Source organism: Schistocerca piceifrons, unplaced genomic scaffold (assembly GCF_021461385.2).
Source record: "Schistocerca piceifrons isolate TAMUIC-IGC-003096 unplaced genomic scaffold, iqSchPice1.1 HiC_scaffold_2343, whole genome shotgun sequence".
In the NCBI taxonomy this organism is placed as follows: domain Eukaryota; kingdom Metazoa; phylum Arthropoda; class Insecta; order Orthoptera; family Acrididae; genus Schistocerca; species Schistocerca piceifrons.
The window spans coordinates 1,093,981-1,099,980 of NW_025728277.1; positions in this window are offsets into that span (position 1 = coordinate 1,093,981).

Consider the following 6,000-nt stretch of genomic DNA (forward strand, 5'->3'; position numbering starts at 1 on the left):
GCATTGTCCCTATTGTATTCAATCCCGATGCAATTTCTGTGTTTCATGGTCAATTTGAAGGTCCAAGGGATACAGTAAACCTGCACTGGTGCATCGGAATCTAATACCGGTCTCTCAGGAGCCGCTCAAACCACAAACTCTTAGAAGATTCACTCTTCTTGTACTTAAGTCGGCATTGTCCGTTTTGTATTCAATTCCGATGCAATTTTTGTGTTTCATGGTCAATGTGAAGGTCCAAGGGATACAGTAAGCCAGCACAGGTGCATCGGAATCTAATACTGGTCTCCCAGGATTCGCTTAAGGCACAAACTCTTAAAAGATTCACTCTTCTTTTACTGAAGTCGGCATTGTCCCTTTTGTATTCAATCTCGATGCAATTTCTGTGTTTCATGGTGAATGTGAAGGTCCAAGGGATACAGTAATGCTGCACTGGTGCATCGGAATCTAATACTGGTCTTCCAGGAGCCGCTCTAAGCACGAACTTTTCGAAGATTCATTTCTCTTGTACTTAAGTCGGCATTGTGCCTTTTGTATTCTATCCCGTTGCGATATCTGTGTTTCAAGGTCAATGTGAAAGTCCAAGGCATACAGTAAACCTGCACTGGTGCATTGGAAGCTAATACTGGTCTCCGAGTAGCCGCTCAATCCACAAACTCTTAGAAGATACACTCTTCTTATACTTAAGTCCGCATTGTCCCTTTTGTATTCAATGCCGATGCAATTTCTGTGTTTCACGGTCAATGTGAAGGTCCAAGGGATACAGTAAACCTGCACTGGTGCATCGGAATCTATTACTGCCGTCCCAGGAGCCACTCAAAACACAGACTCTCAGAAGCTTCACTCTTCTCGTACTAAAGTCGGCATTGTCCCCTTTGCATTCAATCCCGATACAATTTCTGTGTATCATGGTCAATGTGAAGGTCCAAGCCATACAGTTAACCTGCACTGGCGCATCGTACTCTAATACTGGTCTCCGAGGAGCAGCTCAAACCACAAGCTCCTAGACGATTTATTCTCCTTGTACTTAAGCTGGCATTGTCCCTTTTGTATTCAGTCCCGATGAAATTTCTGTGTTTGATGGTGATTGTGAAGGTCCAAGGGATACAGTAATCCTGCACTGGTGAATCGGAATCTAATACTGGTATCCCAGGAACCGCTCAAAGCACGAACTCTTAGAAGATTCATTTCTCTTGTACTTAAGTCGATATTGTGCCTTTTGTATTCTATCCCGCTGCGATATCTGTGTTTCATGGTCTATGTGAAGGTCCAAGGCATACAGTAAACCTGCACTGGTGCATCGGAAGATAATACTGGTCACCGAGGAGGCGCTCAATTCACAAACTCGTAGAAGATACACTCTTCTTGTACTTAAGTCGGCGTAGTCACCTTTGTATTCAATCTCAATGCGATTTCTGTGTTTCATGGTCAATGGGAAGGTCCAAAAGATATAGTAAACCTGCACTGGTGGATCGGAATCTAATACAGGCCTCCCAGGAGCTGCTCTAACCTCATATTCATAGAAGATTCACTCTTCCTGTATTTGAGTCGGCATTGCCCCTTTTTCATTCAATCGCAATGCAATTTCTGTGTTTCATGGTCAATGTGAAGGTCCTACTGATACAGTAAACCTGCACTGGTGCATCGGAATCTAATACTGCTCTCAAAGGAGCCGCTCAAATCACAAACTCTTAGAAGATTCTCTCTTCTTGTACTTAAGTCGGCATTGTCCCCTTTTAATTGAATCCCGAAGCAATATCTGTGTTTAATGATCAATGGGAAAGTCGAAGGCATACAGTAAACCTTCACTGGTGCATCAGAATCTAATACTGGTCTCCCAGGAGCGGCTCTGACCACAAAATCTTAGAAGTTTCACTCTTCTTGTACTAAAGTCCGCATTGTCCATTTTGCATTCAATGCCGATGCAATTTCTGTGTTTCATGGTCAATGTGAAGATCCAAGGGATACAGTAAACCTGCACTGGTGAATCGGAATCTAATACTGGGCTCCCAGGAGCCGCTCAAACCACAAACTCTTAGAAGATTCACTCTTCTTGTACTTAAGTCGGAATTGTCCGTTTTGTATTCACTCCCGATGCAATTTTTGTGTCTCATGGTCAATGTGAAGGTCCAAGGGATACAGTAAGCCAGCACTGGTCCATCGGAATTTAATACTGGTCTCCCAGGAGAAGCTCAAACCACAAACTCTTGTAAGATTCACTCTTCTTGTACTTAAGTAAGCATTGTCCCTTTTGTATTCAATCCCGATGACATTTCTGTATCTCATGGTCAATGTGAAGGCCCAAGGGATACAGTAAACCTGCACTGGTGCATCGGAATCTAATACTGGCCTCCCAGGATTCGCTTAAGGCACGATCTCTTAGAAGATTCTCTCTTCTCGTACTGAAGTCAGCATTGTCCCTTTTGTATTCAATCTTGAGGCAATATCTGTGTTTCATGGTAAATGGGAAGGTCCAAGGGATACAGTAAACCGGCACCGGCGCATCGGAATCTAATACTGGTCTCACAGGAGCCACTCAAAGCACGATCTCTTAGAGAATTTACTCTTGTTGTACTTAAGTCGGCATTGTGCTCTTTGTATTCTATCCCATTGCAATATCTGTGTTTCAGGGTCAATGTGAAGGTCCAATGGATACAGTAAACCTGCACTGGTGCATCGAATTCTAATACTGGTCTTCCAGGAGCCGCTCAAACCACAAACTCTAAGAAGATACACTCTTCTTGTACTTATGTCGGCATTGTCACTTTTGTATTCAATCCTAATGCGATTTCTGTGTTTCATGGTTAATGAGGAGGTCCAAGGGATATAGTAAAACTGCACTGGTGCATCGGAATCTAATACTGGCCTCCTAGGAGCCGCTCCAACCTAAAATTCTTAGAAGATTCACTCTTCCTGTATTTAATACGGCATTGCCCCTTTTTCATTCAATCCCGATGCAATTTCTGTAATTCATGGTCAATGTGAAGGTCCTACTGATACAGTAAAGCTGTACTGGTGCATCGGAATCTAATACTGGTCACCCAGGAGCCGCTCAAAGCGCAACCTCTTAGAAGATTCACTCTTCTTATACTTAAGTCGGCATTGTCCCTTTTGCATTCAATGCCGATGCAATTTCTGTGTTTCATTGTGAATGTATAGGTCCAAGGGATACAGTAATCCTGCACTGGTGCATCGGAATGTAATACTGGTGTCCCAGAAGCCGCTCAAATCACAAACTCTTACAAGATTCATTCTTCTTGTATTTAAGTCGGCATTGTCCCTTTTGTATTCATTGCCGAAGCTATTTCTGTGTTTCATGGTCAATGTGAAGGTCCTAGGGATACAGTACGCCTGCATTGGTGCATCGGAATTTAATACTGGTCTCCCAGGAGCCGCTCAAACCACAAACTCTTAGAAGTTTCACTCTTCTTGTACTTAAGTCGGCATTGTAGCTTTTGCATTCAATGCCGATGCAATTTCTGTGTTTCATGGTCAATGTGAAGGTCCAAGAGATACAGTAAATCTGCACTGGTGTATCGGAATCTAATACTGGTCTCCCAGGAGACGCTCAGAGCACAAACTCTTAGAAGATTCACTCTTCATGTACTTAAGTTGGCAATGTGATTTTTGTATTCTATCCCGTTGCGATTTCTGTGTTTCATGGTCAATGTGAAGTTCCAAGGGATATAGTAAACCTGCACTGGTGCATCGGAATTTAATACTGGTCTCCCAGGAGCCGCTCAAAGCACTTACTCTTATTAGATTCCCTCTTCTTGTACTTAAGTCGGCATTGTCCCTTATGAATTCAATCCCGATGAAATTTCTGTGTTTCATGGTCAATGTGAAGGTCCAAGGGATCCAGTAAACCTGCACCGGTGCTTCGGCATCTAATACTGGTCTCCCTAGAGCCGCCCAAAGCACAAACTCTTAGAAGATTAACTCTTCTTGTACTTAAGTCGGCATTGTCCACATGTATTCAATCCCGATGCAATTTCTGCGTTTCATGGACAATGTTAAGGGCCAAGGGATACAGTAAACCTGCACTGGTGCATCGGAATCTATTACTGCCCTCCCAGGAGCCACTCAAAACATAAACTCTTAGAAGCCTCACTCTCCTCGTACTGAAGTCGGCATTGTCCCTTTTGCATTCAATCCCGATACAATTTCTGCGTAACATGGTCAATGTGAAGGTCCAAGCGATACAGTTAACCTGCACGTGCGCATCGGAATCTAATACTGGTCTCCTTGGAGCAGCTCAAACCACAAACTCCTAGACGATTCATTCTCCTTGTACTTAAGCCGGCATTGTCCCTTTTGTATTCAGTCCCGATGAAATTTCTGTGTTTGATGGTGATTGTGAAGGTCCAAGGGATACAGTATAAATGCACTGGTGCATCGGAATCTAACACTGGTCTCCAGAAGCCGCTCACAGCACGAACTCTTAGAACATTCACTCTTCTTGTACTTAAGTTGGCATTGTCCCCTTTTAATTGAATCCCGAAGCAATATCTGTGTTTAATGATCAATGGGAAGGTCGAAGGCATACAGTAAACCTTGACTGGTGCATCAGAATCTAACACTGGTCTCCCAGGAGCCGCCCAAACCACTATCTCTTAGAAGATTCCCTCTTCTTGTACTTAAGTCGGAATTGTCCCTTTTGCATTCAATGCCGATGCAATTTCTGTGTTTCATGGTGAATGGGAAGGTCCTAGGGATACAGTAAACCTGCACTGGTGCATCGGAATCGAATACTGGTCTCCCAGGAGCCGCTCAAACCACAAACTCTTAGAAGATTCACTCTTCTTGTACTTCAGTCGGCGTTGTCCATTTTGCATTCAATGCCGATGCAATTTCTGTGTTTCATGGTCAATGTGAAGGTCCTAGGGATATAGTAAACCTGCACTGGTGTATCGGAAACTAATACTGGTCTCCCAGGAGCCGCTCAATTCACAAACTCCTAGAAGATTCACTCTTCTTGTACTTATGTTGGCGTTGTCCCTTTTGTATTCAATCTTGATGCAATGTCTGTATTTCATGGTCAATGTGAAGGTTCTAGGGATACAGTAAACCTGCACTGGTGCATCGGAATCTAATACTGGTCTCCCAGGAGCCGCTCAAACCACAAACTCTTAGAAGATTCACTCTTCTTGTACTTCAGTCGGCGTTGTCCATTTTGCATTCAATGCCGATGCAATTTCTGTGTTTCATGGTCAATGTGAAGGTCCAAGGGACACAGTGAACCTGCACTGGTGCATCGGAATCTAATACTGGTCTCCCAGGAGCCGCTCAAACCACAAACTCTTAGAAGATTCCCTCTTCTTGTACTTAAGTCGGAATTGTCCCTTTTGCATTCAATGCCGATGCAATTTCTGTGTTTCATGGTGAATGGGAAGGTCCTAGGGATACAGTAAACCTGCACTGGTGCATCGGAATCTAATACTGGTCTCCCAGGAGCCGCTCAAACCACAACTCTTAGAAGATTCAGTCTACTTGTACTTAAGTTGGCATTGTCCCTATTGTATTCATCCCGATGCATTTTCAGTGTTTCATGGTCAATGTGAAGGTCCAAGGGATACAGTAAACATGCACTGGTGCATAGGAATCTAAAACTCGCCTCCCAGGAGCCACTCATAGCTCAAATTCTTAGAAGATTCACTTTTCTTGTACTTAAGTCGGCAATGTCCCTTTTGTATTCAATCCCGATGCAATTTCTGTATCTCATGGTCAATGTGAAGGTCCAAGGTAATCTGCAAACCTGCACTGGTGCATCGGAATCTAATACTGTCTCCCAGGAGCTGCTCAAACCACAACTCTTAGAAGATTCAGTCTACTTGTACTTAAGTCTGCATTGTCCCTATTGTATTCATCCCGATGCATTTTCAGTGTTTCATGGTCAATGTGAAGGTCCAAGGGATACAGTTAACCTGCACTGGTGCATCAGAATCTAAAACTGTTCTCCCAGGAGTCGCTCAAACCACAAACTCATAGGAGTTTCACTCATCT